A 25,619-nucleotide genomic window follows, 5' to 3' on the forward strand; every position below is an offset into this window, starting at 1 on the left:
GGTCGCCGCGTCTTCTGTGTGACGTCACACTACGGGGCTCGATTCTCCGGCGACTCGGCTCGTGGCCACGCGGTCACCGCTCCTACAGGGGCGCGTCCACCGTTGCCTGGCAACTGCCACAGCTGGCTAAAGCCCCTTAAACTTCGTAAAGTAGTGCCACGCTTTGAAGAACGCCGCCTCCTCCTCCAGCGCTCTGGCCGAAGCCGACGCCGCGTCGCTATTCGCCTAATGGCATCACGTGGCCCCTTCCGCCGGCTTCGTTTGTTTACAGTCGCGCTTCAGTGCATCTTTGCTCGAGAAGCGGCGCTTGTTGGCGGCATTCCTTCCGTTCCTATTCTGTGTTGTTTTGATCTTGTGAAAGCCTTGAAGGATGTTTTGTTGCAAGTGCGACGTCGCTTCACGTCATTTTCTGTTACCATGAACTGCTGCGCGTTTGGATGCCAATACAGTTTTAGCAAAAGCAAGAATATGTTCGCGATACCGTCCGGTAAGCGCAACGCGTTAAGAAGAAAGACATGGCTTCACCGAATCGGGAGGGAGAACTTCCGACCAACTTCCTCCGCGCGACTATGTGATGTAAGTTGTGGCTCTCTCAGAGTATTGTATGTGCCAGGCTTGCGTATTGTGCTGCGGGCAATAACGTAGTAGATATTGCACAGTTCACTGTGCATGTTGTCATTTGTACGCACGCTTTAACATGACTTTTACGCAACGTCTGCTTTGCTTATATGCGCACTACGTGGTCGTGTTAGTCATATTCGGTGCGCTTAATCGTTTTGAACACCAACCGGCTTGAGTTTCCAGGCACGCGAGGTTGCGTACGATAACGTGATTACAAAATTTTTAAGATTCAGCGCAGTCCTTTTGATAAAATTTCAGTCTCGATCATGAAAGCGCCTCAGGAGAGCAACTCTCTGCCTTTTGTGGTTACTTACTAGCCATCTTTAGATAGACTAGCTTTGTTTGCCACATTTGTTCGTGTTCCTCGTTGGCGGTCGCGCGGTGGATTTGCGATACAGAGGCACCGATGAAAAGCGTGCGTGCTCTCCCGAAACCGTGTTACGCGGTGCGTTCGTCGTCGAGCGACCGCATCATAGGTAATTGAGGCGTATGTGCTAATTCGCGTGAGCTTTAAAGTGTGCGAAGCTTAAGATGCGGCGGTGGGGCACTCGCAAAGAAAACGTGCGGTCGCCCGCCCGTTCCCTGGCTGGTTTAGTCGTCGTTCGTGCTTAGTCGTTTGCTCGTTCGTTCGCACGCTCGTTTAGTTCGCGCGCTCATATACTAGTTCGCTTGCTCGTCTATGCCACTATTTGTTTCTACAGTCATTATGCCTAATTGAGACGCGCTTGCTGTAGGACTCTTAGGCTGGTGCGTTTGTTTACGCAATGAGACAATAAATGGTGCACACGGACTTGTGACTGCAAAGGCAAATTTGTAATGCATCTATGTGAAAATAAACTGTTAACTTGCAACTCGAATGCCGTTTCATATCATTTTAACCTATGGATAAAACTTCATTTCACTTGCCGCAATTTCGGCCGCGTCATGGCGGGGGGATTTTTTGCGCGATCATGACTTCACTAATAAAAGTCATGTCTCGCAAACGTTACTTCGAAGGGAGTGCAACCGTCCTGAATGCGTGCACCTCAGTGCAACTCGGTTCGCGACAAGTACGTCACTAAGTAAACGGACGAACCAACGCACGATGAAGTGCTATTCGCGATAAGTCATTAACCTGAAAAAATTACTGAAGTGCACAGTGGTCTTGTTTGAGATTGAGTCAAGCATTGTTATCGCGCTCCCGCTTCGCGCACGAATGCTAAAAACTCCTTTTATTTTCTTGTGTACGCACAGTCCCGACTCGATGATCGGCCGCGGTATTTCTGTCGGCGTTGAGACACGAGAAACATAATAGCACCAGCGCCCACCTCTGAGGCTTTGCGCGCGCTTAGATTGGCAAGCACGCACGTTGGCGGCACTGTAGCTTGTAATACACTTTCGAACCTCCAGAGCAATGATTTCCGTCAGCGTTTGTACGTCATAGCTCATACGCGCCGCGAATTCACATGGTAAGGGCGGCGCGGATTCTTTAGGCTGAGGGCTTGCTGGAAGCCAAGAGGTTGTCATTCGATGGTAAACGTGTTATTTACAACCATTCGCAACAAGATCTTGCGACACGCCCTTGACAAATGTTGCGTACTTAATTGTAGGGCACGCGATACATTCGCAGTCGTCAACGCACAGCGTTAACACTCCCTCAGATACTTCTTAAAGAGATAGTTATCAAAAAACGAAACAAAAGCTGCCGTTATCGTAGTTGTACAAGCATCCGACTAGACATTCTATGCTTTACACGAAGTTACGCGGAGTTGGAAAGCCAACGTGAACGCCTAAAGAGCATTGCCTTGCTATGCGTGCATTCACTCTGCGAAAGGTCGTCTGCTGCGCTCGAGCATCGTAGGCGGCGCCATGGTCGAGGAGGGAGCGTGAAAGAGAGGAGAAACGAGGAGGAGTGAAGGCGGAGGAGGAGAGTGGCACTACTTTACGAAGTTTAAGGGGCTTTACAGCTGGAGAGCTCGCCGCGCCCTCTGTGTGACGTCACACCACGGGTCTCGATCCTCCGGCAAATCTCCTTGTCGCGGTCGCCGCGCGGCCACCGTTCCCACCGTTGCAGCCAAGCTGCTGCCTTTGTTAGTCTAGTGGGAAACCACTTAGTTTAATAACAACATGTCTAACTACAAGCGAAGCCTAAGCGCAGCCGAGCGTCTGTAGTTATCGCTACTCTACTAGGTTTAACCAGAGCTGAACCACAGCCAATTTTTATATCATTTTCCATTGTTAGTAAACATTTCAGCAACGCAATGTCAGGCATATGCATGTCAGACTTCGCATTCGAAGTGTTTGTTTAAAGAGTATGAAGGACGCTTAACAATTTTTATCCTCAAATTTCTGCGTTGTTGCCCATAGTTGTATTGCAAGTGCCAGAGTTCCCTCTAGTAATCCGCCTTTTTGATGGCGCGGCGGCGCACGCGCCCTGCCCTAGCAGATTAGTCGCGAAACGTTTTGGGAGGGTCGCGCGCGTCGCCGCGCGCCATGGAGGAAGGATTTAATAGGAGAGCGCATGCCGCAACGCCATTGAATCCGTTGTGGCGGCCAAACACCTGACGGATACGTCAGAGCGCGCGGTATGTTTTAGTACTCCCAGTTGGTTTTTCTACATATATACACATACGGAAGTCTTCATATAAACAAAAACATGGCTACCACCGCGGCAGTCTTACTTTATGCCGCTCTCAAGTTACTGGATTGTGGCGTCGAATCGCAGTGTTGCGCTATGCGCGTCCGTTCGGCGAGCCGCATCAGAAAGAATGCCTCTCAAGCGTGTCGGAAGTTGAAGAAAGCAAATGCAGCAGGCATCTCCGAAAGGTGCGCCGCATTGCCGTACTGCTTTTGCGGTAAGTGTGCGCTGCGGTTCGTGTTGCGGTAAATTGCATAGTAATGTCTGTCGAAGCACGCATATCCCTCACTAATAAAGGGAGGCTAGAAATTGTTTTGCAAACTGATAAGTACTGGTGTGAGGGATAAAGCAAAGTTTAGTTTACGAGTTGGAGTGCACCTTTCTCTTTCGTTCGCCGATACACGTTATGTTTTACCCGCCGTGGCTGCTTAATGGCTATCGTCTTGGACTGCTCAGCACGACATCGCGAGATCCAATCCCGACCAAGGCGGCCGCATTTCGACAGCGGCGAAATGCGAAAACAACCGTGTACTTAGATGCACGTTAAAGAATTCCAGGTGGACCAAATTATTCCACTATGGCATGCCACATAATCAAATCGCGCTTTTGGCACGTAAAACCCCCTAATTTTTTGTATTAAGATAGTATGCGTCCGATGACCTACCACTTGTTGGTGTTCGTAGTGTTTGAAGCAGGGCCAATGCTTGGGACCGTAGCGAGGCTGCATGACCCGGCTGTACATGGGTCTCAAATTCAAATGGTGGAACAAGCGCTGTTTGCTGCTCCTGCTGCTGCTGCTTTTCTTGGCAGCAGATAAATTGACAACGCACCCCGTTTCACGAGGAAACAGCCATCACCTGCATTACACTTCAGAACTAAAGCAAGTTATGAAAACGATATGTCGGATCGAGCCATAACGTATTAATGGGTACCCTGTATATTCTACTCCAGCTTCACTGCTACCGTGCTTGCAGGCAAAAGTATGGCAGAGAGAATCTTTCAGCAGCTTAAGTTGAGCATCAGTTACACTAAGGGTCGTGCGTAAACAAAGAAACAAAATTTCGCGTAAATCACTAACTTTATCGAGTTATCGAGTTAACCAAACGATATCGAGTACAATCCGCCGTTTGAAGCCTGCGTGTAATAAACACACATACACATTAAAAAAATGATAGTCGACTCACCGGGGACAAAGAATTCGTCGCGAGTGAAGTGGTTCGCACAAACCGCGCTTATGTCACTCACTTTTTTCGCCATGTCGCTCTCTGAAGCGCGGCGTTTGCTTATTTCGCGAAACGATGAAATGATTCGTTGCTGTATTTCTAGCGCGATGACAGGCATTGCGGTACACAACAAGTCTTGCGACGTAATATTTTTTTTTCGGGCATTCGCGCAACGGCATAGCGATAATTTTAGAAGTGTACAGTGTGGGCTCGGTGGCTGCGCCACGACACTGTCGTCTAACCCACTGGTTTTCGCCATGCAGATGATCGCCGCTGCCCTTTCGCACGTGCTGATGCCCGCACTGGCGGCTGCTTGTTCTAGGACTCCCTCGGAGCATGCGCCCTTTTACCACCGGTATCCGGATCAGCGGGGCGTCGCACATGACTGCACCTTTCCGGTTACCGATGTACTGCCAGCACAGCAATGAATGCCCGATTCATCGTGGGCTCCTGCATCGACATCGATGCTCTCCAGCTCGTCGACTATAAAGACAGCCTACCGCTCCGGCCACTCTGTGGGCTCGGTGGCTGCACCACGACACTGTCGTGTAACCTACTGGTTTTCGCCATGCAGGTTGGTACAAGGCACAGCCTTTTTGCTAAGCGGTGTAGCGACTCCTGTCTGCGGCAGCTTCCGAGCCCCCATTGCTGCCTTGCTCTTATTGATGAACGTGTGGGAGGGATTCGCCGCTTACTAATACTGTCTGGCGACGTTGAAACTAACCCGGGACCAACTTGAGTGTTAAAGAATTGAAGATTTCAGCCAGTCAGAATACACTAATTAGTTATGTTCAAGGCTTAAAAAGTCAGATTTTAAACACTGATAAGATTCTAATGGACTAGAACAAACGAATGACCAAACTGGAACATTATTACCAGACCATGATACCACTTCAAAATGAATTAGAAGCTGTCAAATGTGCCGCCGCTCAAACTGCCAGCGTGGTATCCGGCCTCGAAAATCGCCTAGGCGATGCAGACAACCAGTGCCGAAGGAATAATCTAATTTTCTATGGCCTTCCTGATACTAACCCAAAAGAAACCTTTGCACAATCCCAAAAGCTGATCATTGATGAAATCGCGGATATCATGAAGGTAAACCTTGAGTCCAAAGATATCGAATGTGCTCATCGCCTGGACGCTATTCACCTAACCGGCACCGTCCCATCATTATCAAATTCGCGTAATATAAAACGAAAGAATCAGTCCTGTCGGACGGCCGCAAACTGAGAGGCACGAATTATAGCGTGAGCGAAGATTTTCCACCAGCAGATCGGAACGACCGCAAACATCTTATCGCCTACGCTAAAAGTCAATCGATGCCTTTTTTTATGCGTTTCACAACGTTCGTTATGGGTTCCCAGCGCTATGAATATGACGATTTGACGAAATCGGTTAAAATGTTCAGTATCAATCACTGCACAAAATTCGTGCAGTTAATAACCGCCCTGGCGCCCCTAAGAAAAACCTTTCCTTATCTGTTGTTTACACTAATGCCCGCAGTTTCATTCCCAAACGTGACGCAATATCAAATCTCGTGACGTCATCTAACAGTAACTTGCTAGTTCTAACGGGAACGTTCCTCACAAGTGAAATAAAGGACGATGAGGTAGTCCAAGACTTGCCAAACTTCGATGTTTATCGCTGCGACTGTCAAGGGTCACGCGGGGGTGGCGTTCTTATTGCTTGTAGTCGTGAATTATCCTGTACACCAATTATGTCTTGCAACTTAGAAATATTATGGCTTCTTATTCGCTCTTCCACTCGATATGTCCTTCTAGGTGTGTGCTACAGGCCAGCTACCAGTAATCCAAACTTCTCACCAGAACTTAACAGTACTTTATGCAAGATTACAGCAAGCCATCCTAACGCTCATATACTTCTGTTCGGTGATTTCAACTTTCCCATTATTGATTGGAATAACCTAACTTCCACAATAAACGGCACAGAGGCGAAGGACTTCGTCGAGGTCTGTTTGAATTTTAACTTAACACAGCTTATCTCAGAGCCGACACGCGTAACGCGCGACTGCGCAATCACTTTGGACCTTATACTTACTGACCATCCAGAGACATTATCGGCTACCTACCTTCGTCCTATCAGCGACCACAGTGTAATTCATGCCACATTTGACTTTGCCCCAGCACCGCGTTTTCTTTCCAGCAAAACTATCAACCTGTATGAAAAAGCAAATTTCGAAGCTATAAATGAAGAATTGTGCACTTTTTTGCAATCTTTGAAACCTCATTCAATGAACGATCTGTTCAAGAGAACTGGGAACTCTTTACAAATAAAATGAATGAACTAGCAAACAAGTACATTCCCAAACTATCATTCCGTGGGAATAATCAGAACCCCTGGTTTAATAACAACTTAACGAGGTTGGAAAATAAGAAGAAAAAGAATACTTTTTCGTAGTGCCAAGCAGAAACCAAGCCCAATTTCATGAGATAAATATTACGCCGCTGAGAGAGAATACTTACGTGCTGTCCGCAATGCCAAATGGTCTTTTTTCAATAATGACTTACCCAAAATATTAACAGACAACCGCAAGAAATTTTGGAAAGTTATCAACCCAACTAACACAAGCACTGTAACTCTTGTTGATGATATGGGTGAAGTAATGCCTGAAACTGAGTGCGCACTCATATTTAACGCATTTTCGTCAGTATTTTCTAATGATAATAACGTTCCATTCTCTAATGTCCCCTGCAACATAGATTCCAGCATGCCGAGCGTGGCGTTCTATCCTGATGGTGTTTTGCGCATAATTGAAAACCTTAAGCTGTCATCCTAAGCAGGTATAGATGGTATAAACTTTAAACTGCTAACAAATACAAAATATATTTCTTCATCATCTTTGTGTCTTATATTCTCGCACTCACTTTCTACAGGTTCCATGACTCACGACTGGAACTTGGGTAAGGTCTACAAGTCTGGTAATAAAAACACGTCGCTAAATTATGGACCCATCTCTCTAACTAGCCTTCCGTGCAAAATCATGGAACACGTCATCTACTCCCTGATCATGAATCATTTGGACGCGAATCAATTTTTTTTCATTCGGCACAGCAAGGTTCACGTTCGAACTGTACAAAGAAAACTCCATCAGATTTCTTGATTTGGAAATTAAATTTAAAAGTAAGAGTCATGTGTGTTGGCAGTATTGCCCTGGATCGAAGAAATCGCTCCTGCCGTAAGAATCGTCCCACTCCAAATTAATAAAACGTGGCATAGTTTCATTGTGCTTGTTGAATGCTCTTAACAAGAGTTGCACCCACTCATTGCAGCAGAGTTTTGAAGGCCAGAAGGCGAGATTAATCTCGGCAGGGTACCCGGTCTCACTTTTGATGGCTGTGTCAGAGTCCTTGTTTAGAAAGTACACAAAAAAGAAAATCTTCGAAACCGAGGATGACAATGAATCTACAAAAAGAAAAAAAAAAGGTCGTAGTAATGCCGCATTTGCATGGCTTGTCTCATAATCTTAAGGGGGTTACCACTAGGAATGGCGTCACACTAGTGTTTTCGGCGCCGAGCCAACGGGTTAGGTTGTGCAAGAGCATCACAGGACAGATGAAAGATGCGACTAGTGGCTGTGGAAAAAAGCACACCACTTTTTTTCACAAAAATGTGCACCGTCGGTTGTGTATCGCATGCGTCTCTCATGTGGGCTGTCCTATATCTGCCAAACAGGTCGTTGCATTAATGAGCGCGTGCATGAGCATCCCTATGTGCTACCTACAGGTACAGGAGGGAACTTGCCATATATTGCAAAAAGCATGAATGCCGACCAGTTTTTGATAGTGTATCGATAGTGGGGAGAGAGAGCAGTAAACTGTAAAGAGAAATTAGCCAAGAGTTCCACATGAAAAAGTTGGGCGCGCATGCATGTGTGAGTGAAATTTCGCTTGATATTGTCACGTGGTCGTGACGTCAAAGAACACAGTAGCAATACTGTGAAAGGCAAGAACTAGCTTTTATTGGGCGAACCTGTGCCCACAGAACAAGCTACACTTAAAGCACAACGAGAGCGGCGAACACAGTCGGCGAACGTCGTAAATCTGATCAGCGGGTTAAGCGTGTCGGCTTTCATAGAGCAGTCGTCAAATGTTCCAGACTAATCGTTCGGACCCACGTGCCTTCCACAAAGTTCTACACCATTCGCGTTACGCGATGAAATCAGATAACACAAGGTTCGGCAACAACAGACAGCCGGGTAGAAGCATCGATAACTTTCCAGAAACGTCGGATACATGCAGGCGCGTCCCTCGCTGTGCGATTACAGTTGTTGAGCGGCGAAACGTGGTCGCTCGATAAAGCTAAGTACACGTGTCAATACCCCCCCTCTTAAAAAGCATCGACCCGATGCTGCAAACAATCGAAGGTAATAAACAAAAGCACTCGTAGCAAAGAAAAGAACAAAAATGACGAAGTTCGGCAGCGTCCGCAAAAGGGGTTAAGGCGCACCACGTGGACCACTTCAGATCGTGGGCGGCGGCGCTGTGAATGCGAAATGCCGTCTGGCACGACCTCATAGTCCAGAGCGCCAACACGTCGGATGACCTTGTAGGGTGCGAAATAGCGTCGGAGTAGTTTTTTTTACTGAGTCCTCGTCGGCGTATCGGGGTCCGGACCCAAACACGGTTGCCAGGCTGGTACTCGACGAAGCGTCGTCGGAGGTTGTAGTGGCGGCTGTCGGTCCTCTGCTGGCTCTGGATTCGCAGGCGGGCGAGCTGTCGGGCTTCTTCGGCGCGCTGGAGATAGCTAGCGACGTCAACATTCTCTTCGTCAGTTACGTGCGGCAGCATGGCGTCAAGCGTCGTCGTCGGATTCCTGCCGTAAACCAGCTTAAACGGCGTGATCTGTGTTGTTTCTTGCACCGCCGTGTTGTACGCAAAGGTTACGTACGGCAGGACCGCGTCCCACGTCTTGTATTCGACGTCGACGGATATTGCTGGCATGTCGGCGAGGGTCTTGTTCAGGCGCTCCGTGAGACCATTCGTCTGCGGATGGCAGGCTGTTGTCCTCCTGTGGCTTGTCTGGCTGTACTGCAGAATGGCTTGGGTGAGCTATGCTATAAAAGCCGTTCTTCTGTCGGTGATGAGGACTTCTGGGGCACCATGTCGCAGCAGGATGTTCTCGACGAAAAATTTCGCCACGACGATCCACTTATTCCCGGATGTTGATATCCGAAACGGCCCCAACAAATCCATCCCAATCTGCTGGAATGGTCGGCGAGGAGGTTCGATCTGCTGTAGTAATCCTGCTGGCCTTGTCGGTGGCGTCTTGCGTCGTTGACAGGTTCGGCATGTCTTGACGTAACGGGCGAGATCGGCGGTCAGAAGCGGCCAGTAATACCTTTCCTGTATTCTCGACAGCGTCCGGGAGAATCCGAGGTGCCCAGCGGTTGGATCGTCGTGTAGGGCGTTCAGCATTTCTCGACGCAGCGCTGACGGTACAACAAGAAGGTAGCTGGCGCGGACTGGTGAGAAGTTCTTCACGAGCAGGTTGTTTTGTAGCGTGAACGAAGACAACCCGCGCTTAAATGCCCTAGGGACAACGTCGGTGTTCCCTTCCAAATATTCGACGACCTTTTAGCTCCGGGTCTGCTCGTTGCTGTTTAGTGAATTCTTCCCAGCTTATTATCCCAAGAAAGGCGTCGTCGTCCTCGTCGTCTTGCGGCGGGGGATCGATGGGGGCGCGCGATAAACAGTCGGCGTCGGAGTGTTTTCTTCCGGACTTGTATATTACAGTGACGTCATATTCTTGTAGTCTGAGGCTCCACCGCGCCAGCCATCCTGAAGGGTCCTTTAAGTTAGCTAGCCAACACAATGCGTGATGGTCACTGACGACATTGAATGGCCTGCCATAGAGGTAAGGGCGGAATTTAGCTGTAGCCCAAATGATGGCGAGGCATTCCTTTTCAGTCGTAGAATAGTTGCTTTCCGCTTTTGACAGCGACCGGCTAGCATACGATATCACCCTTTCAAGTCCTTCTTTCCTCTGGACTAGGACGGCACCGAGGCCTAGGCTAATGGCGTCGGTGTGGATTTCGGTATTGGAGCCCTCGTCGAAGTGTGCAAGTACCGGCGGCGACTGCATGCGTCGTTTGAGTTCTTGAAATGCCTTGGCCTGCGGCGTTTCCCACTTGAACGCGACATCACATTTGGTTAGATGTGTTAGCGGCTCCGCGATGCGTGAAAAGTCCTTGACAAAGCGCCTATAGTAGGCACACATGCCAAGGAATCTGCGGATTGCCTTCTTGTCGGTTGGCTGTGGGAACTTTGCGATGGCAGCTGTCTTGTGTGGGTCGGGGCGTACTCTTGATTTGCTGATCAGGTGGCCTAGGAACAAAAGCTCATCGTAAGCGAAGCGGCACTTTTCCGGCTTCAGAGTGAGCCCTGATGACTTGATGGCTTCTAACACTGCCGCAAGCCGCCTAAGGTGATCGTAGAAATTTCCGGCGAAGACAACGACGTTATCCAGGTAAACAAGGCACGTCTGCCACTTCAGTCGGGCTAACACCGTGTCCATGACGCGCTGAAACGTTGCAGGCGCAGAGCTTAGTCCAAATGGCATCATGACCTTGAACTCGTAGAGGCCGTGTGGCGTGATGAAGGCACTCTTTTCGCGATCTCACTCGTCGAGTTCCATTTGCCAGTAGCCAGACTTGAGGTCCATCGAGGAGAAGTATTTAGCGTTGCAGAACCGATCCAATGCGTCGTCTATCCGTGGAAGGGGGTACACATCCTTCTTCGTGATCTTGTTCAGTCGACGATAATCGACGCAGAAGCGTAGGGTTCCATCCTTTTTCTTTACCAGGACTACAGGAGAGGCCCACGGGCTTTTCGACGGCTGGATGATGTCATCGCGCAGCATTTCGTCGACTTGTTGCCTAATAGCTTCACGTTCTCGCGTCGAAACTCGGTAAGGGCTTTGGCGGAGCGCTCTCTTCGGTTAATATGCGATGCTTTGCAGCTGGTGTTTGTCGAATCCTCGATGACGTCGAAAAGCAGTCTTTGTATCGTCGGAGAAGACTTATGATCTGTTGCTGCTTACTCATAGGAAGACTTGGATTCACGTCGAAGTCTGGTTTGGGGACAATGCTCATCAGGGTAGATGCGGCTGAATCCGAGAGGAGAAAGGCATTGCTGGTTTCCACAATTTCCTCGATGTATGCGATTGTCGTGCCCATGTTGATGTGCTTGAACTCTTGGCTTTCAAAAAAAAAAAGAAAAAGAAACTAGCTTTTATTGGGCAAACCTGTGCCCACAAAACAGGCTACACTTAAAGCACAACGAGAGCGGCGAACACAATCGGCGATCGTCGTAAATCTGATCAGCGGGTTAAGCACGTCGGCTTTTATAGAGCGGTCGTCGAATGTTCCAGACTAATCGTTTGGACCCACGTGCCTTCCACAAAGTTCTACACCATTCGCGTTACGCGATGAAATCAGATAACACAAGGTTTGGCGACAACAGACAGCCGGGTAGAAGCATCGATAACTTTCCAGAAACGTCGGATACATGCAGGCGCGTCCCTCGCTGTGCGATTACAGTTGTTAAGCGGCGAAACGTGGTCGCTCGATAAAGAAAAGTACACGTGTCAATATCAAAGTTAACGAACATCAAGTTCTAAATTTATCATGTTAATCCACGTGTTGTTGCCTTTGTCGGGAAGGGGTGTGACTTCGCTTTTGTAAACGTGTACAACTTTTTTTTGATAATTGACTACAAACCTTGTTATTGTTCTTGGGTGTATACGCATGCGTGGCGGAGATTTGTGGAATGTTTTCACAATAAACCTCAGTTGTAAGTCCAGCGTTGTCCTGTCCGTTTCTACTTGTGCTCACGTCCGTACTTGCTGGAAACCATTATGCATTCACCATGCACCAACTGGCCCAGCAAACTACTCTACTAACGACAAAATGACACTTGTATATGAAAAGCAGTTTCATGTGCTCTAAGAAATAATTGTAAATGACATGACAGTTTCACTCGCTCTACGAAAGCCATGTACCTAGTCTGACAACATACTGCAAAAACTGTGCAAGACCCAGCACATTGGATACATAGCTCTAGTAAACCTCCACTGGCTACTTAACAGTACGCAGCAGCACTGTGAACAGACATGTCTTCAATGTGCTGGTGGACATTTTCACCATCTCCTGTAGTGAAACTTGACTGGTGTAAGTAAAGCTTCAAATTTTAAGAACTCTTCTTTCATTAAACAGTGACTTTTTGGACAGATAGTATACATCAGCGAATGCGATTGCAGTTTCAAAAATAACATTCTGTTCTGTTGACACTAATTCGCGATGAAGTGTTGGTGTTACTTAACACACAAGGTGCTGAAAGGGTTTCATCTTTGGCTCTACATTATGAAACATTCACCTTCACACGACGCTCCAGAGGAAGCACTTCTACGTCAGGAAATGGACAAGTACGCCACCATTACCAGTGCAAGCGAGAAGAAGATTAAACTTCTGCAGCAATCTCAACGTTACCTTAAGCGCAAGGTGGCCTGTCATAAAAAATGTAATACAAGGCCTTTTGAAGAATGTCATTCTTTGTCACGAAAACTTAGAAGCATTGAAAAATCTTGGCGGCTGTAGAGAAGACCGGTTGAAACGACAGCTGGATTAAATATCAGGTACATCATTTAAAAGGTCTATTCGCCTAAGCTCAGAGCATTTAATTTAACCGTACACTTCTATTCACCGAAGGCATACAAGTATGTCTGGAAAGTGTTTGACAGTTGCTTGCCACACCCTAAGACACTGCCAAATGGTACCAGCATGCTAATAGGGCCACTGGGTTTTACGAGGAGGCATTATCAGCTCCAGAATTTCAAGTGCAGGAAGGTGCACAGGCTTGCCACCATACACTTTGCTCATGGATAGTTGAGGAAATGGCGATCCGAAAACAAGTAGAATGGGATGACAACATGTTTCATGGTTATGTTAATATGGGAGGAGACACTAATGGCGATAGCCTCCCAGTTGCAAAAGATGCCTTTGTGGTCATCTTGGCGGCAGTTAATGGTCGATGGAAGTTGCCAATCGCATATTTTCTTGTTGATGGAATTTGCGCGGAGCAACGGTCCAATATAGTATTAGAAGCAGCTCATATTTTGCATGATAAAGGTGCACATGTAGTCAGCTTGACTTGCGATGGAGCTGCTGCATATCGTTCCATCATAGGGAACCTTGGCTGCAAACTGGGACCGCCCGAGATAGCAACTTCGTTCCTACATCATTTCATAAAAGAACCCATCTTTGTGCTACTTGATGCATGCCACATGCTGAAACTTATCAAGAATACATTATGTGACCAGAAGCTTCTCTTAAATGACGAGGAAAGCAAAGTAGCGCGGAAGCACATTGAAGAAGTTCATGAAGTACGATAGAGGGAGGCTTTGCATGCCACTAATAAGCTTAGGCAGCCACACATAAATTGGAAAACCCTTCCAATGAAAGTGTCCCTGGCATCCCAGTTGTTTACCACATCAGTTGCAGATGCTCTGGCACAATGCAGAGATCATAAGGTTTCTAAGCTGCTGGATTCTTTAGGCAACAAAGAATTTATAAGATATGTATATAACGTTTTCGACATTCTAAACTCCCACACTTCGGCGACAGTGCACAGGGAACACGGACTTAATTTTTTCCTGTTACACTGCAGTCCCTGCCACGGATGAACTGCTGTGAAGGGCCGATTCGTCCAGCAAAGACGGCTGCTATCTCATCATCTTCGGTCGTCGTTCGGGTGGCTACCTGGCGCATGCGTGCTCCATAGAGAAGTTGGCTCCGACGGCGGCGCCACACCAGCGTACTTAAGGAGGACGACAGCCAGCTGTGACTACAGTTCGGCGACAGTGCACAGGGAATACGGACTTAATTTTTTCCTGTTACACTGCAGCCCCTGCCACGGATCAACAGCTGTGAAGGGCCGATTCTTCGAGCAAAGACGGCTGCTATCTCATCATCTTCGGTCGTCGTTCGGGTGGCTACCTGGCGCATGCGTGCTCCATAGAGAAGTTGGCTACGACGGCGGCGCCAAACCAGCGTACTTAAGGAGGACGACAGCCAGCTGCGACTACAGTTCGGCGACAGTGCACAGGGAACACGGACTTATTTTTTCCTGTTACGCTGCAGGTGAGGCTACTTGCTATCCTCAAACAACTCCTTACTATCCTTGCACTGTTGCCGAACACAACGTGCGCCGCGAGTGTCGTAATGTTTCTCGTTGATCGAGAGCCTAGTGTGCACTGTCCTTTTATCCTTACGCTACTTCTCATAGCTGCCCGCTTTCGACCTAGTTATGACTAAGGACGCCAAAGATTTTTTTAAGGACCTTGATGACTTGAAGCGCGAACTTCGGGCTGACCTAAGGGCTTTGTAAGAAAGTGTGAGATTCTGCAGTGACACATGTGATGGTGTAAATGATATCAAGAGAGTTGAAGGAATTGCGAAAAAAATTTCAAGGGTTAGTTAAATGAAGAACCTGCAGCCGAGAACCACAAATTGAGCAACAGAGTCGAAGAGCTGGAACAGCATTAGAGATCTAACAATCTGGAAATCAAGGATGTGCCAACAGAAGGAGATGCTACAGAGGTCGTTAGGAAAATTGGCGTCTTCTTGGGTGAGCCAATCGTTGACACAGATATTGACGTTTGTCATCGCGTCCCTGTACGCAACTCGGATGAGAAAAACATAGTGGTTCGTTTCATACAGCGTACCAAGCGAAATATAATCCTGCAAGAAAGCAAAAAAGAACGAAGGATAACTACGAAAGACCTTGACTACGGAGGAGAAGCTTCTCCGGTAAATATGAATGAACATTTGACCGTCTTAAACAAAAGGCTTGTAGCGACACACTCCGCGCACTTTTCTGCGCAACCTGCGTCTTTTTATCATCTGGCCCAGCATAACACAGCTGCACGCTGGACTGCATGGTCGATAAAACAGCGCCATCGCCACGCCACCCGAGGTATGCGTCACCGACGGTGGCTATAAAAACAGGCTGCCTGGCTGAGAAAGACCGCCTTCTACCTTCCGCTACTGGGACGAACGTAGCGTTGGTATGCCCGTCCGCTGCCATCGTTAGTCGAATAAAGGCGCGCTACGTTTTTATGTTGGGATTCGTCCTTCGGCAGACACGACATCCCTCATCTGGTGACCCGGACAACGAACAAGAACGCATCGCCATGGACGAACAAGACACCCTTCAACGACAGCTGGAACTTCTCAACAGACAGCTTCATGCGCAGCAAGAGGTGATCCAGAAGCAAGAGCAACAGCTTCAGGAACGGCACGACCAACCCGATGGTTCCGTGCAGCAGCATCCTGTCGGCTCCGCCGACGATGGCAGAACCCCGGCAGATGGCATCCCGCACTCTGCCCGGCACGGCGTCTGGCGTGTCGCTGTCAAGCTTCCGCCGTTTTGGGCCGACTCGCCCGAGGTATGGTTCGCCCAAGTTGAGGCCCAGTTCTCCCTCGCGCACATCACACAAGACCGCACCCGCTACGATTATGTCGTTGCCCACCTCGATGCCCGCTACGCCAGTGAGGTCCGAGATATCCTTGTCAACCCACCAACGGCCAACCTTTACGAACACCTCAAGACGGAACTCATTCGCCGCCTGTCACCCTCGGAAAGACCAGAAGGTGCGACAACTTCAGTCTGCAGAACTTGCCGAGCGCAAGCCTTCGCAGCTCCTCCGCCACATGCGTGCTCTCGCGGGCAACATGGAAATCCAGGATTCCTTACTGCGAGCACTTTGGCTTCAACGATTTCCACCGCACGTCCAGGCAATTCTGCAGGCTCAGCTTACGCTACCTCTCGACCAAATCGCCGGCATCGTTGATCGCGTCATCGGGGTCTCTTTGCCGCCGTTGTCGCCCACCATTCAGGCTGTCACCGCACCGCTGAACACCATAGAGCTTGCGCGGCGTATCGACGACATCAACCGACAGCTCAGCTCCATTCAACGACGCCTGGATCAACACTTGCCGACGCGCCACTCGCAAAGCCGTGGCCAGAACACTATCCCGTCACAGCAGCCTGGTGATGACGACCGGTGTTACTACCATAGACGCTTCGGGGACAGAGCACGGCAATGTCGACCACCCTGCTCCGCTAGAAATCAGGGAAACGCCAACGGCAGCTCGTAGCCACGGCTGCGAGCTGCCAACCTGGAGGCCGTCGCATCTTCGTCACCGACCAAATTACAAAGCAGCGGTTCCTTGTCGACAGCGGTTCCGACATTTGCTGCTACCCGCGAGCCCACCTTCAAGGTCCCCGTCATTCTGTCTTTCGAGCTCAGCGCGGCAAACCAGTCCACTGTCAAAACTTACGGCTCGCTCCGCCTGCACGTCGAGCTTAAAAACCTTCGCTGTGACCTTCACTGGAATTTCGTCATCGCCGACGTCACAGAGCCAATCATCGCCTCAGACTTTTTGTGCACTACAACCTCCTTCCGGACTGCCGCCACGACCGTCTCATCGACGCGACAGCGGGACATTCTGCGCCAGGACAGCGAACGACTACCCACCAGCCAAACATGAAAGTACTCAGTGTCGAACATAAGTCACCGTACCACGTCATCCTCGCCGAATTTCCCGCTTTTACGCGCCCCAGCGGGTTGCCACGCGACGTGCAGCACACAACCTTGCACTACATCCGGACCACCCCAGGCCCCCCGGTTTTCTGTCGCGCCCGTCGCCTTACCCCGGACCGCATGCGCATAGCCAAAGCAGAGTTCGAAGCCATGCTCCGGGAGGGAATCGCCCGCCCCTCCGACGGCCCATGGGCCTCGCCACTTTACCTCGTGCATATAAGAAGACCGAAGGCTGGCGGCCCTGTGGGGACTACCGTGCCCTCAACGCCCGCACAATTCCGGACAGGTACCCCGTTCACCACATACAGGACTTCGCCCATTGCATTTCCGGCTGCCACGTTTTTTACGTGCTAGATTTGGTCAAGGCCTACACGCAGATACCCGTCAATCCGGACGACATCCTGAAAACTGTAATTATTACTCCTTCGGCTCGTTCGAGTTTCGCTTCATGAGCTTTGGCCTGAGGAACGCTGGACAAACCTTTCAACGCTTCATGGACGAGGTCGTCCGCGGCCTCGTCTTCTGCTTCGTCTATGTTGAAGACATATTGGTCACACCGACGAACACCACAGGCACCCTCGTCTGCTTTTCCAACGCCTCGACGACCACGGCTTACTCGTCAATGTCCCAAAGAGCACGCTCGGCGCTTCAGCCGTCAAATTCCTTGGCCATGAAGTCTCATCAGAGGGAACTCGACCCTTACCTCAACGCATCTCAGACATGCAAAATTACACTCAACCAACCACCGCTAAAGACATTTTCCGTTTCATCGGCATGCTGAACTTTTACAGGCGTTTCTTGCCACACGTAGCCGACTACCAGGCTCCCCTCCATGATGCCTTGGCTGGTCTACAAGGAAACCAACCCGTCACGTGGACACCGGCTTTAACGGAACTTTTCGAAAAATGCAAAGCTGCTCTTTGCACCGCCACACTTCTCTCCCATCCTGTGCCAGACGCTCCCTAGGAGCTCTTCACGGACGCCTCTAGCATCGCCGCAGGCGCCACCCTTATGCAGCACGTAGACAACACCTGGCATCCCTTGGCGTTCTTCTCCTAGAAACTCTCAGCTCACAAAATACGACCCTTTCTGCGGCCCCACATTCTCGAATCGCAGCACTACCTACACCGACCATAAGCCTCTGACCTACGCCTTCTCTCAACGCTGCGACAAACTCCCGCCGGTCCAGCAGAACCAGCTCTCGTTCATCGCCGAGTTTACCACCGACATTAACCATGTCAGCGGGAAGGACAACGTGGTCGCAGATAACAGCTGATGTCCTCGCCGAGGCTCAGACTACGGACGCTGAACTGCAGGAGCTTCTTAAGGGCGGGTCCTCGCTACAGCTGCAGCAAGTCCCCATACCTGAATCGACAAAGACTATCTACTGCGACATATCCACAGCACGAAGCAGGCCTTACGTGCCCCTTTCCCATCGCCGTGGCCTCTTTAACCGGCTGCATAATCTCAGCCATGCCGGCATACGCGCCTCTGCACACCTCGTGGCTGACCGCTATGTCTGGCCCTCCATGAAGCGGGGTTGCCGCACCTGGGCGCGCTCCTGCATTCAATGCCAGCGCGCTAAAGTCACCAGGCATGTCACTTCACCACTCAGCGCATTCCCCCAGAACTCTGGTTGGTTTCAACACGTCCACCTTGATATCATAGGGCCCTTGCCTCCAGCTGGACGCTATCGCTACTGCCTGACGGCCATCGATCGGTACACTCGATGGCCTGAGGCATGGCCCCTCGAGGGAATCGCTGCGGAAGACGTCGTCTCGGCCTTCTTCACCAACTGGATTGCCCGCTTCGGGCCCCCTCGCCGCGTCACCACCGACCAAGGACGACAGTTCGAATCTCACCTTTTCCGGCTGCTCGGGCTGACCATTGGGTTCGAACCACCCATGCGCCAACGGGATGATCGAACATTTCCACCGACAGTTCAAAGCAGTCATCATGTGCCACCCGTACTCAACCTGGCCTGAAGCAATCCCAAGGTCTTCGCGCCACCTTCAAGCCCGAAATTCAGGCTACATCCGCAGAGCTCGTCTACGGGGAACCCCACCGTCTCCCAGGCGAATTTCTGGCTGCACCGCCATCCACCACCTCGACGTCAGATCCCACAGATTTCATCGCCCGGCTCCGACGCACCATCGCTGCCCTCCGCCCGTCACCTGCAGCTCACCACTGTAAGGCCGCCCCTTTCGTCTTCAAGGATCTGGCAACGTGCTCTCACACTTTTCTCTGCGACGACACCGTCCGCCGGCCTTTACAGCCACCTTGCAGCGGACCCTACCCAGTTCTCCGTCGCGACGACAAAACCTTCACCCTCCGCATTAAAGGGAACGCCGTCCGCATCTCTATCGACCGGCTGAAGCCGGCCTACACCGATTCCGCCGAGCCAGGGAATACCAGTACACCCACAGACGTCCATCCACGACCGCCGACATCGCAGCCTGCTTCTGTCACTACACGCAGCGTACGTCGCGTACGCTGCCCAGATTTTTTCAAGCCCTGAGGACTCTCCACTCCGCGGGGGAGGGGCGGGGGTGATGTGGCGACACAGTCCGCGCACATTTCTGCGCACCCTCCGTCTTTTTTTCATCTGGCCCAGCATAACACAGCTGCACGCTGGACTGCATGGTCGACAAAACAGCGCCACCGCCACGTCACCCGAGGTATGCGTCAGCGACGGTGGCTATAAAAACAGGCTGCCTGGCTGAGAAAGACCGCCTTCTACCTTCCGCTACTGGGACGAACGTAGCGTTGGTATGCCCGTCCGCTGCCATCGTTAGTCGAATACAGGAGCGTTACGTTTTTATGTTGGGATTCGTCCTTCGGCAGACACGACATACCACATGCTTCTGGGGGCTGCGATCGCCAACAAAAATTTTTGCTCGAAAAGACGAGGGCTCGGTTGCTATCAGAATTGCTAAACAGTCCGATCTGGAGAACATAAACTAAGGATAACGGTGCACCCACCTGTTCGACACACTTCATAAGAATGATGGCAGGACAAATTGATTGCCAGTACTACGATAGCCAAACTTTTAATCAAAAGCACAGGTCAAACAAAAGACAATTTTCAGTTATACATATGCACATGCGAAGCCTAAAAAACATAGTGGATAGTCTTGAAATACTTCTTCAGTCCCTACACCCCCCCCCATTAAGTTTTCTTCAATAGTATTAACAGAAACTTGGCTAACAGACACGGCACCGCACCTTCCTGGTTAGAAGTGCGTAAGCCTTCGTAGGGATATAAAAAGGGGTAGTGGTATAGCAATTTTTATAAACGAGAGTGTACAGTATGAAGTGCTGAGCGACCTGACTAGATGCGATCAAGTTATTGAAAGCCTGTTTGTCAAATTGTCGAACGTCACTGTTGGCGCGATCTACAGGCAGCCAACCGATTTGCCAATCAATGAAATTTATCGACTTCATCGACAATGCTCTTCGCACTTTACAGACTGTAACAAAATCATTTATGCTTCTTGGTGACGTCAATATTGTTGCAGGAAGAAAGCACGCCCACGAGTGTAAAATAATGTATATTTACAAGTGAGGTTAATAGCGTTCAGGCAACTGCCAGACTTCTGTCTTCCTCTCGTCCAATCCAACTTCTTCCTTCCCTTCACCGTAACATCACCCTCCCGGCGGATTAGCTCCGTCCCGGTGCAAGTTATCGAGCATCACTTAATGGGCGGACATAGGGCTTCAGCCTGGTGACATGAACAACATCGCTGGTGACGTTGGGAGGCACTGAAGGCTGACCGACTGGGGCGATCTCGTATGTCACGTCGGACAGTTGGCGTAAGATCTGGTACGGACCAGAATAACGGCAAAGTAGTTTTTCCGACAAGCAGACGCGACGTGAAGGCGTCCAGAGAAGGACAAGGGAACCAGGTGAAAAATGGGAGTCTCGGTGCCGAAGGTCGTAGCGTCGCTTTTGAGAAGCTTGCGAGACTTTGAGGCGATGACGGGCGACTTCACGGGCCTGGGCGGCTAAGTCAATAGCATGGCGAGCGTAACCAGTGCTGGGTGATTGTACTGCGGAAGGTAGCAACGTGTCAAAGGGCAAGGTGGGGTCGCGGCCATGCAACAGGTAAAATGGTGAAAATCCGGCAGTGTCGGGATGGGACGAGTTGTATGCGAAAGCGATGTATGGTAAAGCAACGTCCAAGTCGTGCTGATCGTCGGAAACGTACATGGCCAGCATTTCAGTTAGCGTGCGGTTGAGTCGCTCGGTGAGGCCGTTAGTTAGAGGGCAGTACGCGGTAGCAATCTGGTGTTCTGTAGAACAGGAGCGGAGCAGATCGTCGACGACCTTGGATAGAAAGTATCGGCCACGATCCGTCAGCAACTGGCAAGGGGGGCCGTGGTGCAGGATGACGTCGTATACTAACAAGTCGGCGACATCTGTAGCGCAGCTGGTTGGTAGCGCTCGTGCGATGGCATATCTCATGGCATAATTGGTTGTTACAGCAATCCATTGTTTCCTTTGATGTAAATTGGAAAGGGCCCAAGGAGGTCTAGGCCCACGTGGAAGAAGGGCTCTGTAGGGATATCAATTGGTTGCAGCAAACCAGCGGGAGGCAAAGCAGGCGTGTTCCGGCGCTGACACAGCTCGCAAGAAGCGACATAACGTCGCGCAGAGCGATAAATGCCGGGCCAGAAGAAGCGTCGCCGCAGGCGGTCGTATGTACGAGTGATGCCCAGATGTCCAGCAGTAGGAGCGTCGTGAAGTTGCTGGAGCACGGCGAGTCGAAGGTGCTTGGGAACGACTAGGAGGAGCTCCGGGCCGTCAGCACGAAGGCTACGACGGTATAAAGTTCCATCGCGCAAGGTGAACATTCGGAGGGACGGGTCATTGGGCGAGGAGCTTAGGCGTTCCATAAGTGTTCGAAGAACAGGATCATTGCGCTGCTCGTCGCCAATATGGAGGAAGCCGGAGAGGGATAGAACACTGATGTCCGAGTCTGCATCGGTATCGTCCGGTTGATCCACGGGATTGCGGGACAGGCAGTGAGCGTCTTTATGCAGGCGCCCTCGTTTATACATAATAGAAAATGTATATTCTTGTAGACGCAAGGCCCAACGTGCAAGTCGTCCAGTTGGGTCCTTCAAAGAGGAGAGCCAGCAGAGGGCGTGATGATCGGTTACGACGCAGAAGCTCCGACCGAAAAGGTACGGCCGAAATTTTGCGACCGCCCATACGAGCGCGAGACATTCTCTCTCAGTAATGGAGTAATTTCGCTCGGGCGTGGAAAGAAGGCGGCTAGCGTAAGCGATGACACGGTCTTGGCCCTGTTGACGCTGAGCGAGGACAGCGCCGATGCCATGACCACTCGCGTGAGTTCGTACTTCAGTGGGCGCAGAAGGGTCAAAGTGCGACAGAATTGGGGAAGTTGTGAGCCGCTCAATCAAGGTAGAGAACTCTTTTTCCTGCAGTGGTCCCGAAGAGAAAGAGACGTCTTTCTTAAGAAGGTCAGTGAGAGGGTGAGCTATGTTGGCAAAATTTTTCACAAATCGCCGGAAATAAGAGCACAAGCCCAGAAAACTGCGTACATCGTTTGTGGAACAAGGTACAGGAAAATTTCGCACGGCGTGAACTTTTTGTGGATCAGGTTGGATTCCGGCGGCGTTTACGAGATGGCCGACCATGTTAATGTCACGGCGACCGAAATGGCACTTGGAGGAGTTTAGCTGAAGACCAGCCCTGCGAAACACGGAGAGTATGCTTGTGAGGCGCCGCAGATGGCTCTCAAAGTTCGGCGAAAACACAATCACATCGTCGAGGAAACAGAGGCACGTAAACCACTTCAAGCCGCGCAAGAGAGAGTCCATCATGCGCTCGAATGTAGCTGGCGCATTGCATAATCCAAAGGGCATGACTTTAAATTGGTAAAGACCGTCCGGTGTGACGAAGGCGGTTTTCTCGCGGTCCCTCTCATCGACGCTAATCTGCCAATAACCAGAGCGAAGGACAACTGATGAAAAGTATTGGGATCCGTGAAGGCAGTCAAGAGCGTCAACAATGCGAGGCAGGGGATAAACATCCTTCTTTGTTATCCTGTTGAGGTGACGGTAGTCAGCGCAGAAGCGCCACGAGTTATCTTTCTTCTTTACTAAGACAACTGGTGATGCCCACGGGCTACTTGCAGGTTCAATGACTCCCTTGTCCATCATCCTGTCTACCTCTTTTTGTATGATGGCCCTTTCAGTTGCGGAGACACCATATGGCCGCCTATGAATGAGGCTGGCGTCACCGGTGTTGATGCGATGCGTGACAACAGATGTCTGGCCAAGTGGACGGTCGTCCAAATCAAAGATATCCCCATAAGATGACTGGAGGCGACGAAGAGCTGCTGTTTGCTCGGATGGAAGGTCAGGGGCGATCATCTTAGAAACATCGTCCGTAGGCGTCGAGTACGGAGGAGTGGGTGACAATGGTCCGTTAGTACTGAGGAAGGATTCAGAGGTCAAAGAAGAAACCTCAAATTCTTCCAAAGGAGTGATATGCGCTATGGCGATACCGTATGGCAGCACATGCGTCGAAAATCCAAAATTGAGGATGGGCATGCGAGTGCAGCTGTCGCGGATCCGGACTAAGGTGCTCGGCAGGGCAATATTGCGCGACAAAACCACGTCAGTAAGCGGCGACACGACGTACTCGCCATCAGGTACGGGAGGACAGGGCGTTAGGAGGACATTTGTAGCCGCTTGTGGAGACAGCCTTGCAAACTCAGCAGAACATAAACGGTGTGAAACACAAGTTGTTGTGTCGGCAGGAAGCGGCAGATCCAACTGTACAACACCTGCGGAGCAGTCAATTTGGGCAGATTGTTTCGAAAGGACGTCGACGCCGAGAATTAGGTCGTGCGGACAGTGTTCAAGGACGATAAATAGAACAACGGTATAATGGCCCCCAATGGTCACACGTGCTGTGCACATTCCAAGGACAGGTGAAGTACTCCCATCGGCGACTCGCACAGTGCCCAGTACGGCGGGTGTCAGAACCTTCTTGAGCCTTCGGCGGAGAGCAGCGCTCCTAACTGAAAGCTGCGCTCCTGTATCACCGAGAGATCTAACAGGAATGCCATCAACTTCAATGGCCAGTAGGTTTCCACATGTAGGCAGAGTCAACAGAGGATTTGTGGGCCGGGTCGTAGTTGCAGCTTCACCTCCGGGAGCTGAACCGCCTAGTTTCCCGAAGCGAAGCGACCGGTTGCAGAAGGGGACGAAGAGCGGTGAACGAGAGGCGAACGGGACCTACGACCTTGCGGAGACGGGGAGCGGCTAGATCTTGGTGGAGCACTGTCGGCGTTGATGTTCCTAGTCGGCGTATAGGGCGAGAAAGTGCGATTGTCTGGTACTTGGCGGTAGTGACTCAGAGACGACCACCGAGGAGGCGACGACCAGTGGTTGCGGCAATGACGGGCGATGTGTCCAATACCGGAACAATTAAAGCAGATGGGTTTATCGTCCGCTGTGCGCCAGTTAGCTGGGTTGCGACGGGGTGGCGGAAAGCTTCGCGTCTGGGAGCGAGCGGCCGGAGAAATCTGGTAGGTGTTTGTATGGCGGACCGAGCAGAGAGATGGAATGCCCAAACTTGCCATTTCCTCCCGAACGACCGCTTGTATAGGCGAGATAGCGGGCACGCTTTCCCGACAGTCGGGAAGAACCGGAGCCATGGCCTCAAGCTCACGGCGAACGATTCGCGTGATATCTTCCGGTCCTGCGGGCTGAAGGAACCGCGGCGGGTTTTCGTAAGAAGATGTCGCGGCGGTATTGGGCAATCGGTCGAAAGTTTGAGCGACGCGGCGGGCTTTCGCTTGTTCGAAGCGCCGGCACTCCCTTACACTTGCATCGACAGTGGCACAATCCTTACACATCAGGAGATTGAATGCATCGTCTGCAATACCTTTCAGTATGTGAGCAATCTTGTCTGCCTCGGCCATGTTGTCATCAGCCTTGCGACAGAGGGCCAGCACATTCTGTATGTACATGACATAGGATTCTGTGGACGTCTGAGCGTGGCACGCAAGTTCTTTTTTTGCTGCCAGCTGACGACCGACAGGTCTGCCAACAGGTCCCGTATTTTTTCTTTGCAGACATCCCAGATCGTTAGGTCAGCTTCGTTTCTGTCGTACCATTGCTTCGCAGTTCCTCTTAGATAGAATATCACGTTTGTAGCATCATTGTTGAAGCCCACCTGTTGTCGCACACTCGCTCGTACATCGTAAGCCAGTCCTCGACGTCGGCGTTGTCCATGCCACAAAATGTCCCTGGGTCCCGCGCATGAGTGAGGATGACCGTTGGCACGTGCTGCTGAGGCGTTGTCGCTTGTGTCGGTTGATTTGCCATTGTGGCGGCAGGTAGATGACGTCCGCTGCGAAGTTCCGTGATTGTACCCCGCACCTGCCACCAAAATGTTGCAGGAAGAAAGCGTGCCCACGAGTGTAAAATAATGTATATTTATAAGTGAGGTTAATGGCGTTCAGGCAACTGCCAGACTTCGTCTTCCTCTCGTCCAA

Source organism: Dermacentor variabilis, chromosome 10 (assembly GCF_050947875.1).
Source record: "Dermacentor variabilis isolate Ectoservices chromosome 10, ASM5094787v1, whole genome shotgun sequence".
Classification (NCBI taxonomy): domain Eukaryota; kingdom Metazoa; phylum Arthropoda; class Arachnida; order Ixodida; family Ixodidae; genus Dermacentor; species Dermacentor variabilis.